At 38.5% G+C, this 12,536-nt stretch overlaps 1 long non-coding RNA gene across 1 annotated transcript; it reads right to left on the bottom strand.

The window, feature by feature from the left end:
- Positions 1-103: 103 nt before the first annotated feature.
- LOC131307038 (uncharacterized) lies at positions 104-1,530 on the bottom strand. The gene is made up of 2 exons (XR_009194006.1): positions 747-1,530; positions 104-579 (listed from the first exon to the last, which is right to left on the bottom strand). It is a non-coding gene; the product is annotated as an uncharacterized LOC131307038 (long non-coding RNA).
- Positions 1,531-12,536: the final 11,006 nt, after the last annotated feature.

The following is a 12,536-nucleotide window of genomic DNA, read 5'->3' as shown; positions in this document are numbered from 1 at the left end:
ATGGAAATTCAAAAACAAGTAGATTTACCATACTTGGCAACAATGAAAATTTCCTTACCAAGCACTCACCATATAAATTTCACTTGAACTAAAGGAGAGAAGATATGTAACATCAATCTGTTATTTAGGGGTTTTGTAGGGTTCAGAGAAGTAAATCAAATCAAGTAGAACTCACTCACTTTTTTTACGTAAAAGTTCACAACAGGCAATGAAAAAAAAGCCATAACGTATAAAAAAACTCTTGACCTCTTTGTCCTCTTTTATCGGCTAAGTAGAAGGCAAAAGTGGGAGTCACAGAAAAGGGACCAGGAAAAGTGTCAGATACACAACTTTGGTTCTCCAGCAAGAAAATCTGGGCCATTAAAAACAACAAACTCGTATTCCAAACCCATTTACCCCCATGAAGAACATTATGGGACCCGGGCAGATGGAACTTCTCAGTGAATTGTTCTTGAAGTGCCAGAGACTCTCGAACAGGTGGTTGATCACCAAATGGGATGTTCAAGGATGGTAAAAATCAGCATACTACCACCTGAGCCTACTTTTCGGTGATTACTTGGTTAGCTTCAATGCTTCAACCTGTTAGAAATATGTTATCCCAAAATATTCATCACAACATATGATAGCAGACAGACAACATATTTCCTAATGCGAATTTACAACATATGATAGCAGACAAAGTATAAAAGTAAACCCGCATTAAGCGAATAGAAAGTAGGAAAGATTTGGCTTGTTAGACTGCTTACCTTCCTAGGTGACTCCTTGTGCACTTAGGCTCATCACCCTTAGCAGAAAGGATCCAGCTGCAGCAATAATCCAGCCCCAGGTAATAAAATCACTTTCATTACAGATCTGGTCTTCCGTAGGTAATTGCTCAAGCATAAATTATATGCGAGGCACAGTAAATTCACTTTCATATAACTCGCCACATTTCTCTAGGCTCTTTTGGTACTACATTCTCTCCAAAAAGTCCACTGAATTTCCTAGCAACCAACAAGAAAACATAGTCCTTTTCATAGGCAACACATAAATTTGGATTTATGATGTAAATATGATTCACTTTTTAAGGATGGGGACTTTTTAAGGCAACACAAAATAGAGGCACCTTATAGAATCGTAGCATTAGTATAGTCAATCCATGAGACACAGAATCAAGGCAACACTTAATTGTGCATCAATGGGATGAAATCAGTATAAAAAAAGATTAACTGAGGCATCATATACTTGAGGCAACATTGCTTTTGGATCCACTATTTAAATTTGATCCAACTTCCAATTACAACATTAAACTGAGGCAACGTAAAATTGAGACAAGGAAGATTTTGGATCCAAACAAGGCCACACAAAATGAGGCATCGTATATGTTAGTTCCCTCAAGTAAAAAATTTTAAAATTACCAAAAGAATCTTTTACATGGTTGACAGCAGTCTTACCATTAATTATCACAAATTAGTGATCAGAAGCCTTTTACAAGGAGCTACAATTAAGGCCAATACTCTATTAAACTACTAGGAACCATTTCCCCTGTTTTCTGTGTGGACAGTAGTCTCATTAACTTAGTACTGACCACGTCCTATTCCAAGCTATTGACATTTGAGCTTTCTTTTAAGGTCTTTATTTCTCAACCCGCATATGCCGCCGATGGTCTGAGACCCACTAGGAACTACAGAACTACTTACTCTCAACCACATGGTCAGTAGTCTGCAGTCCGCACACTTTCTAAGAGCCATTGAGTCGTTATCTCCTACACTAGCCAGTAGTCTTGTGAGTACTAGGAGCCAACATAGCTACGTGAATATGCTTTGCCCAGAAAAACCTTTAAGCCCACGTATATCATGAAAACTTCCTTTACCACAATATCAAAACTCAAAACTTCTTTCACCAGGAAATGAGGATGAAGAACAACTGACCAATGCTCCAAGAAAACTCTTTATGGAATCTAATAAACTAGCAACACAAGCATCATAGCAATGCTCACAGCATTGTTATGGAACCTGAGAATGCTAGCACAACAAACATCACTCTTTCCAACAGGGAAACCAACATTAGCTTGGCAAAAAATTTACTTTAGGGACCAACAAGTCGAGCGCTTCCAATAGCTCAAAATATGTAATACTTACATGTTATGAAGCTATTAAAATGGCGGAGATAAAACTCAGGCTGTCATCGCAAAGACAATAAAGAGAGGATGACAGAAGCATGGGCGAGAGAATGACAGAAGCATAGGCTGCATAGCTAGTTAAGCATGCAGGTTAATTGTCTGCTACAGCATAACCCATAGCACCTGCTCGTCTAATAAGCTACTTATGGTGTTCTATAAAATCTTGTTACAGGATAAAATGAAAATTCTTATGGTTCTATCATCTAATCAGCTCGCTTATGAAGAGAAGAATTTAGCACGAGGCCCACCAATCCATCTCAGAAATTCCAACATGAACATTGTAAGTTCTATTGGGATAGTAAGAGGAATATTATAACACAAACAAATCTAACCCTCGGGTCTAATTTGATTTAATTTTTTTTGCTTCTGGAAAACGTGAAGGGTCACGCAACTAGGTAAGTGGAAACATTGTTACATAGTCCAGTAAGTGAATTTCTATCATTTTTCTTAGTGCATCCATTAGTGCAAATGTCTATTACAAAGAGGAAGAGAGGGTAGAATAACAGAGGATCAGCATGAAGGTTTGATCAATGCAGGAACCATGATGGCAGTTGAGATATAATCCAAGAATGGGGTTTCAGTGTTGGGAGATAACTAGGTTAGCATTCAATGCTAGAATGCAACCACGCCTTTAAAATCAACCCATCACCAAGCCAAAGCATGGTAGTTGCTATAGAAGAGGTTGCGAAAGTCTCAGTGTCAAAACTCAAACAAGGACAGGGGCCCTCTTCCTTCTTCCCATCTTTGTCTTATATCTCAATGCTGCCACCATCATATCATGCTCAGACCTTTTACTTTATTGCCATCATTTCCATTTCAACAACAAAAAGCTCATGAAACAAAAATAAGAAAAGCAAACAGAGAGTACTTTTAACATAAAAGTAAAAAGTAAATTAAAACGAACTAAGCTACAGGTACTATAAGTAATATAGCACTAATTGCCAAAGCTAGTAGCAATACCTGAACAAATGCAAGTCTATCCTAGTTTACAGACACCAGCAGATTATATGAGGAACCAAATTTAGTGATAGCAATAAACAAAAACCGAAGTGCTTCCCATTTATAAAACTTAATCTTTTGGAACCCGAAGACTGAGCTCATTGTTTTCACGTTTAGATACACCAGAATAGTCTAACATCTAATATGATGCACTAATCTGGACAATTAATATGGCAAATTGTGAACTCAATAGGCATTATAAAATGCAATACAATAAATCAACCATATACAAACGTGAGCACACGACCACCGGCAAGGTATTAAATAGTAAGATACTAAATAAACCATGTCTCTCCGCAGAATTCTTCTAATTCATCTCGCTCACGACAACATTCAAAACTAACTGGAAAGCTGAACACGTCGTATATTTCATTACACATCCGCTACTCCTCGATAAGACTGATTACTTATCCACAATGCAAAGCTTGATTTACTACTAAAACTTATGTACAGCAAATTGTGAACCCACACAGGCACAGATATTTGGGTATATGATATGGCAAACAAGGAGCAATGAGTATCGAGGTTTTGAAGCCTCTAGAAATCATGACACCAGAAAGTCGAGTTTTTAGCCCAATGGTTCAAGCCTTGAACTACTTGCATAAAACGCTTCGTTAACCAAAACAATGACACAAAATAGTGCAAAGTCCTCTTTGTTTCCCATCCATTACTGATAACCATGTAATCATGTCACACAATGTTAAATACGTCAAAATAACAAAATAAGGCCCCAAATCTGCATCTCCCAAAAGTCATGAAGATTGAGCTAAAAAGAAACGAAATTAGCAAACAAAATAGACAAAATAAAGCAAAACGTAAACAGACATCAATTAGAGCAGGTGACCGAAGAAAGGAGTCAACCCCGACCTGCTCTCACGTATAGCAGTAGAAAACCTAGATGCTAGAGATACGACGTGTATGCTTGTTCTACAGTATTATACAGACCGTGTCATCTGATAATTTGAGAGGCAACAGGGAAGGGGTTACGGAAGGACGACGGTGGAAACTAAACCCTAAACCTTCACAAAACCGTACTTGTTTGGCGTGGTAGGGCTTTATAGCGTATGCTGTGTGAACTGCTGATTAGGCGCTGATAAAAAAAAAAAACTGCTGATTAGGGCCAAATTGGAGCAATTCCAAATTTGAGCCCAGCCAAAAGCAAAATGACGGCCCGTTTTGATAATTGGAAAATTTTAAAATCAGCCCAATGGACTGACGATAGTAGGTGTATGAATGTATATTAAAAGATGTAAAAAATGCACAGAAATACATATTTTTTTTGTCTTTTAGTGTGTTTATCGTCAGCCCAGTAGGCTGACAATAGCAAGACCGTTGATAATTAATAGGGAAAATGACGGTCCATAACGTGTTTTGTTAATTAATACTCGACAATGACATGCTAAGAACATTTATTAAAACTGAAAATGTCATTGGCGGGTATTAATTATCAAAACACATCCTTAGCCGTCAATTTCCCTAATTTTAATTAATACTATTCGCAAATTTGGAGGCCGGCCCTTTTTTTAAGCTCTGTCCTCGCATATTATTGCTACCATGAGCAAGGTCTACATTAGTTTGGTTTTGGAAAATTTAGAGGCCGGCCCCGTTTTTTAGGTTTGGACTTTAAATAGTCCTAGCAAAAATATTTTTTCTTTATTTCAGTTTTTTCTCTTATTTTTTATGCATTTTTACTATTTTGTCTCTTCTTAACTTTTTGTGTACATGTTCATTTTCAGTAAAATTTATATTTTTAAAATCAATTCCTGACCCATATTATTTTGGACAAAAATACCACTGGGTATGTGAACTGGCTATGAGAACTAACAATTCTCATAATCAGTTCTATGAGAACTGATTATGTGAACTAAGTTATGAGAACTGGCTATGTGAACTGCTAATTCTTATAGCCAATCCTATGAGAACTACCAGTTCTCTATGTTATGTGAACAAGCTATAAAAATTGGGCTATGTGAACTGAAAAATACACAATTCAAATAGTCTCACCACACACTAAAATACACGGTTCTCATAAAAAATACACAGTTCTCATAGACAGTTCTCATAGAACATACACAGTTCTCATAGACATTTCTCATAGAAAAATACATAGACAGACAAAAATTAAACAAAAATAAAAATAAAAATAAAAAAAGAGATTTCAATTTCCAAAACCCATTTATATATACTTTACCATCACAAAAAGCAAAATGAAAAAGAAAAAGAAAAAAAAAACATTGAAGGGCTTGATTTACATAGTTTCTGATATAAAAAAAGTTTTACAAAGTTCCAAACAAGGAATCTACCTAAATCAGTAGACACCGACATCTGCAAAATGTTCTCAACAGAATCAGACTTTTTCTTCATCGCCGGACTGGTGAATTGATCTTTGTTTTGCTCAGTTCAAACTAGTGAGATGTAGAACTTATCCGATGGAGACCGGGTGAAATATAAATAGCCGGCAGAGAATCGGTGCGAGGTCATGGTCCACGACGGCCCGCCAAAGACATCGCTAAAGTCCTCAGCGGCTAGAGTCTAGGGCTCGGCGGCTCGCCTCGCTCATAACTGTCTCAACAATTAAGAGGGATGATGGAGTCTCAACAATTAAGAGGGATGATGGACGTGGATACCAGGGAGAGAGAGAGAGAGTGTGTGTGTGTGTGTGTGTGTCACGCCCTCGATTTTTAACATAAATAATAATCATTTACAATAAATAAAATCACTACTAGAGTACCGATAATATCCAAATGACATTTCTTCCCATGTTCTCAAAGTTAAATTCAAAAGTTACAATCATGACTCAAGACTCCAAGTTATCAAAATACCAAAATAGTAATACACTTCACAATAATCATTCTTTCAAATACTTCTTTCAAGACAAATGCAATTAATCGCATATTTTATACCTTCGAAACACATGACCAACAAGCACGAGATGCATGCCATGCCAACTTCCTTGCCTTATACGTGAAAATGATAGGTTGAGCTACACTAGCCCAGCAGAGAAATTTATACTCAAGTTATAAGAAAATACGATGAAGCTTGCACCAGGTGTGAATGGGATTTTAACAAGCGAAAATGAGATACAAAGGATTACCACAATATCTGACGAACTAAGATGGCGGGATTCTGGACGTTTTGAAGGTAACCCTAACCGTTCATACATCAACTAGAAGTAGCATTTAAACTCACATCAATCTAAACAACCAACGATAATTTCTCAATCATTTAATGACTCTTTGAATGAACGTCACAATTTACTTCCTCATTTCATACCATTTGCCATCAAGCCTCTTTTTGTAAAACTTTCCCTTTTGATTTTTAAAATAATTTAAAGAAAACCCAAGACTACGGGTGATACCGGTCCGGTTTCAACCGGTTTTGGCATATTTTTTGGTCAAAATTGGTTATCCGGTTTGAAATTTTTAGAAACCGGAACCGGTTGAGATAATACGGTCTAGTTTTGACCAGTTCAACCAGTTTCGTTCCGGTTTATCCGATTTCAACTTCTAGAATAGAGAGAGAGAGAGAGAGAGAGAGAGAGAGAGAGAGAGAACGCACCACCGCCGGCATCAAACGCTGGCACCGAGCTCCATCTCAGACCAGATCTGAGTTTGGGGTTTCAAACAAAAGAAAAACAAAATTCAAATCAAAAATCAACGGAGAGATATGGGAAAAGGAGAGAGAGAGAGACTCACAGTTTCAAATATACCAACATTCGTCGGACTGACCATCACCGGACTCGCCATTGCCGTTGCCATCGAAGAAGAAGAAGAAGAAGAAAGGGGGGGAGGGGGGGGGGGGGGGGGGGGGGGGGGGGGGGGTCTTTTTTGGAAAAGAAAACGATAACTGGAGTTTAGGAATTGGGTTTCTAACTTTCTATATATGAATATCGCTTAAGTAATGTAATAAATATAATTATTATACCTTTACACACAAACAGAACAATAGCCCAGTGGTGAGTTGAGGCTTTTTCTACCACTCGGTCTCGAGTTCAAGCCCCATGTAATGCCCCGAATTTCGGAACATTAATAAAAACATTTAAAAGACAATTTTTCCAATTTAAAATTCATAGATTTAATACATCACTGTTTTAAAAGTAGATGTCATCATATTACAACCATATCAAATTAAGTTTATGTAGCTGAATTTGACCAAATATTACATTTCCCCAAATAAACTTTGAAGCTTCCAAAATAAAATTGACTTAAATTAAATCAGAGCGACTACGCATACGGAAACCATGGTTCTTCGACTCCCTCCTCAGTAGCGTTGACTCCAGTCGAATTGTACGGCACTTCTGTTCTATCTTTGGTACCTGGCGTTCGAGTTACCAAGGCAACATAGTATCGTGAGCGATGACGTTCAGTAGCTAAAACCCACCCGAAACCCATAACTTACAAACAAGGGCATGCACAATACAATTAAAGTAGCAAGCGATCAATTTCAATTACTAGCCTTTAACTTAGTGAAATCTAGAATCTCAACCCTTGAGAAACATCCTCCCATGTTAACCACTAGGACTATGGCCACTCGTGATACAGCTCCTCCTTGCTTGCCCTAACCGGGAGCCCCGATGAAACGGCCTAGGTTATTTACTTAGTCGGAGTCATCGGCCGCCTCGCAAGGATGAATTCCCCAGGGAACTAATCGTAACCACTGGGCCCACAAGAAACTAACCGTAATCTTGGGAGTTTATACACCATAACCTGGTACTATAATACATATCACCCTTTTATCTCCTATTCAAAAAGAGCGATCACGCAATGCCATATCCTAAGGTTTCAAATCGACAAACAACTGCCATACCCTGGCTTCAATTCTCTTCTCAAAAATTGGACTCTATGGATAACCTCCAACATATCCGGATTCACTGGATAACCTCCAAGAATCTCATTTAAACGTCATTCCTCTGGCTAACCGCCAAACACATCATCTCCCATCTTCCGATTTCCTTTAACTTAAAAATCGTCTATGTGATCTTCTAGCTATGTACACCAATCCCCAGTGAACCTAATGTCCGTTCTAAGTTCTCGGGCAACAGGGTGGATAACAATCAATCATGATAAATCACGAAATGGAAATCATGTCGTTACCAAATAAAGTTTATTTAACACATGAAGCATGTAACAATAAGAGGCATAATAATCATGGAACAACTCGTAAATATATCTAGTTACCGATTAACCCAACTTAGTTAATCCAACTTCAAGTTTTCCGATTAACCCAATATAACTTTCCAAATAAATTATACCACATGTAGATCTATATCCAAGTTCACGTTTTACCCAGGAGCTGCAACATAATCACCATATTCAATCATAATGCTAGTCAAACTTAAGCTATTAATATTTCCCTTATCATGTTTAGCACAGTCAACTTCTTTTTCAAGTTTGAGTATCTTTAATCAAATATCACTTATGCACTTGTCTAATCAATAACAAAATGAACACATTAATAACATTATATACTTAGGGAGGTAGGTTTCAACTACCTCTCCTCCCGAAGAGCAAGCAGTAGTTTGAAGAAAATAAACGGAGTGAATCGGCGGTTCGGTAGTGACTCGGTTGCGACGGCGTGGACTGATTTTATAGGTTGTTATAGAGCTAAAATGGGGCGGTGTTTGGGTTGTTTCGGAGCTGGAATGGAACTGGTTTTGGGGCTCATTCACCGAGCTGTTTTTGAGCAAAATCAAGCTATTTTTGGAGAGAAAACAGAGTTGTGTTTGAGGTGCAATAAAGCCGGAAAAATAGAAGCTGAAATGGGTTGGTTTGGTGCTGATTGAGTGGTGATGATCAGAATGGGAAATAAACGGAGTTGATGTTAAGGAATTTCCATGGTCTCTCTCTCTCTCTGCCGAGTGGTGTGTATAGCCTGGGAACAATAAAAGGAAATGGAGAAGAGGGATATAAAATTGGGTTTTGGATTTTTTGTATGGAAGGTATTAACTTAAGGGTAAAGATGTGTTGTCAAGTTTGGAGGGAAATGAGGAGGATATCAAGGGATTTTGTCTCTCCCTCTCGGCCGAAAATTATAAAAATGGGGAAGGGTTGGGTTGGAAAAATGATCTGGTGCAACACATGCACACACTAGGAAAATTAATCACCGGATACGAGCGCGCACTCAATCGATTACGGAATAAAATTTTGTGTGACAACATAAATAAATTTTCGCATTAAATAAACTATTGAGCAAAAAATAATATTTTTGTTTTAATAATAATATTTATTTATTAAAATACCGGGTCTTTACAACCTATCCCCCTTAAGACAATTTCGTCCTCGAAATTAAATCGTACTCTTTAGTGAATGCAATTGTCAGTAGTCGGCACGAATCGCGGCTTCTCATTCCCCGGTTGATTCCTCCAGTCCTCGGTGTTTCCATAGGACCTTGACTAGTTTGATTGTTCGTCCTCGGGTAACTTTTTCTCCATGAATCATAAATTTCACCCGTTGCTCTTTAAAGATTGTATCCTCGTCCAGTGTGACTCCTTCTCAAATGGGCACGTGGGTGGAATGGTCCATATCTTTCCGCAGCATAGAAACGTAAAAGACGACGTGAATTTTGGCGATCTGCGGCGGTAAAGTTAGATGATAGGCTACTTCTCCAATTTGTTCCCAAGATCTCAAACATATCAATGTAGCGAGGCAATAACTTCCCTTTCTTGACAAATCAGATGATCCCACGGCGCGGCTTGAACAAAAAGTACGTTGAAAGTCTATGGTCTCGTCCCCTTGTCGGTGTAACCCTTGTACAAGCTTTGAGTGATCGTATGTCGTCAGCGTATCACCTTCCTCGGTCAATTCTTGAAAGTTTGGTTCTTAGCTCTTAGTCGGTGGATGGTACTCTTCTCCAGAAGAAACACGAAGATTACAAGAATTTTCAAGAGGTTTCAAGCACGAGTCAAATGTTTGTAGGTTAAAGCACCGAAATAGAAAGTTCGAATTTCTCCTCCTCCTCCACAAGTCGAAGTACTAGTAGTTTTGAGTTGAGTTGAAACACGAGAACAACAAGAATCAATTTATCCGAAGTCAAACTCAATGATTTGGATTTAAAGAATTTCATCATTGGAATAGTGCTGATAAAAAGTTTAACAAGTGAATGGAATACACAAATACTTGGGCTTCCAAATATTGTTGTGGAATATACAAGGATTCTCATACCAAAATATAGGTCTACTGCAATAGGTTCTGAAAGGATTACAAGGTCCAACGATGAAATCGAACTAGATATTTGTTTTGCACTACATTAGCCAAATGTATTTCAAAACAAGTATCTAACTATGGTTATTTAAAGGACAGGAATAATAATAATGGACACGAGTGAAGAATAAATAATGACTTTCGGGTCCATTCTTAGGATAGGACAAGTAATTGATAAAATGATGATTGGATCTTATAATCAGCTCAAAATAGGGTATATAGCTCAAAGAAAGTGAAGCATAACAACAAGTGCATTCAAGGACTTCACAACCCCCAACAAATCGAACAAGGTTTACAAAACAAAAGTTTTGAAAGGTTGGAAAATGCTCGGATGTGATATCAAAAGAATCTAAAGCTTATAAGTGATCCCTATACCGAACAAAGGAAAAAAAAAAGTAGCGAGAATTGGGTGCTAAGAGTTTACGAGGAGTTAACTCTTAAAAATTCTAGTTGAATTCGTAGCTCTAAAAAAAAGAAGAATCAAAGCGAAAGTGATTTTAAGAAGAGTCAAGAGGGATTGAAAATAGTGGACAGTTAGAATAAAATCAAGTAACTGAGATGTGGAATTTAGATAAATAATTGTCAATAGCTCTTCTATCCCCCTTAAAATAGCAAAACCTCCCTTCGAAACTAAATCTCTACTATTCTTATAGCAGTTGATAATGGTGCGACTAGCGGGTAGCCAATGCATGCTCAAGGTATCGTCAAGGTCAACTATTGGTATATACCAGAGGTTACGTGTCAGCGTAAAACTTACAACCCACTGAAAGTTTTCCTCTTAACAGTAAAGTGACACTCATCGTCGTTCCTTGATGTACAATTTCTAACGACAAAGTATGTGCGCACACAACAAATTTGAATGATTGCAATGCTCCAAAATTAAATAGAACTTCAACAAAAGCGCTCAAAAGTACGGGGTTACCTTGTTTCACTGAAGGATCATACTCCTCCTCTGTTTTCTGCAGTGCGAACACTCTGCCTGCATTTGGCTGATTCTGTCCATTTGACCAACTATTTTGAAACAGGTGAGGTTGCTGATGCAGATTCTGGTTTGGTCTTTGCTGATTCTGACCTCTCTGCGATGGATTTCCGAATCCAATCGACCTTGTTTGGATCTGCTGATTCCCATTTCCATGGTTCCCATTCTTCTTTAGATGAGGACAACTATTCTTGTAGTGACCTTCTTCGTTGCAATTAAAGCACCTGACGAGACCATTGTGGTTTTGTCCATGAATTTGGCCTTGGGTCTGGTTCAGGTTAGGATTTGGGTTAGGGTTCCTCCATGGTTGGTTGTTCCAATTGTTATTTTGATTGTACGGCTTAGGTGTGACATACCTTTGATTGTTATTGCGGATCGGCCCTCCAGATGCCAGTGCCGCTTTCCTCTGATTCGCAATTTTGATCGAGTCATTGATCTCCCTTTCATTGATTAACGTGGTCTCTACCATCTCAGCGAATGTTCGCAATTTCAATCCAACTACTTTGGTTCTGAGATCGTGCTCCAATCCCCATTCAAATCTCTTTGCTCTAGTAGCATCATTGGGAAGGTATTTTGTCGCATAATGGGATAGCTCCTCAAAACGTGCCATGTATTGAGTCACGGTCATGTTTCTTTGTTTTAGTGCCAGAAATTGCTGCGCCATCTCATCCTTCATCGGGGTTGGGAAGTACTTGTTCAAAAAAGTAGTCTCAAACTGTGTCCAAGTAATGGTTGTGAGGTTCAAACTGGGCTTGATGGCCTCCCACCAGTAGTCAGCCTTTCCTTCCAGTTGATAAGCGGCCAGAGCCACTTGATCAGCTCCTCGCAGAACTCCCATTATGTCCAACATCTTTCTGACTTGTCGGATCCATGCGTTAGCGGCAAGTGGGTCAGGTGCTCCATGGAAGATTGGAGGTCTCTGCTTCCTGAACTCAGTGAACAGATGGGTACGATCTGGGGCTGCACGAGGCTGAGGTCCTCTCGAATTAGCGACAAGATTTTGGAGTATCTGGGCCACGTTCTCTAGGGCGGCCGCGACATTCTGATTTGTGTCCCCATTGTTGTTGTCCCCATCTGAGTTGTTATTATGGTGGTGGTTGTTACCGCCGTTACCATTTCGTGTCCCCACTATCTACATTAGTCGGATTTGGATGTCAAAAGGGGTTTCTATTTTTCGTAATAATTTTTTTTTAAATCA

Source organism: Rhododendron vialii, chromosome 1a, assembly GCF_030253575.1.
Source record: "Rhododendron vialii isolate Sample 1 chromosome 1a, ASM3025357v1".
Taxonomy (NCBI): Eukaryota; Viridiplantae; Streptophyta; class Magnoliopsida; order Ericales; family Ericaceae; genus Rhododendron; species Rhododendron vialii.
This window is presented reverse-complemented; position numbering and strand designations above follow the sequence as displayed.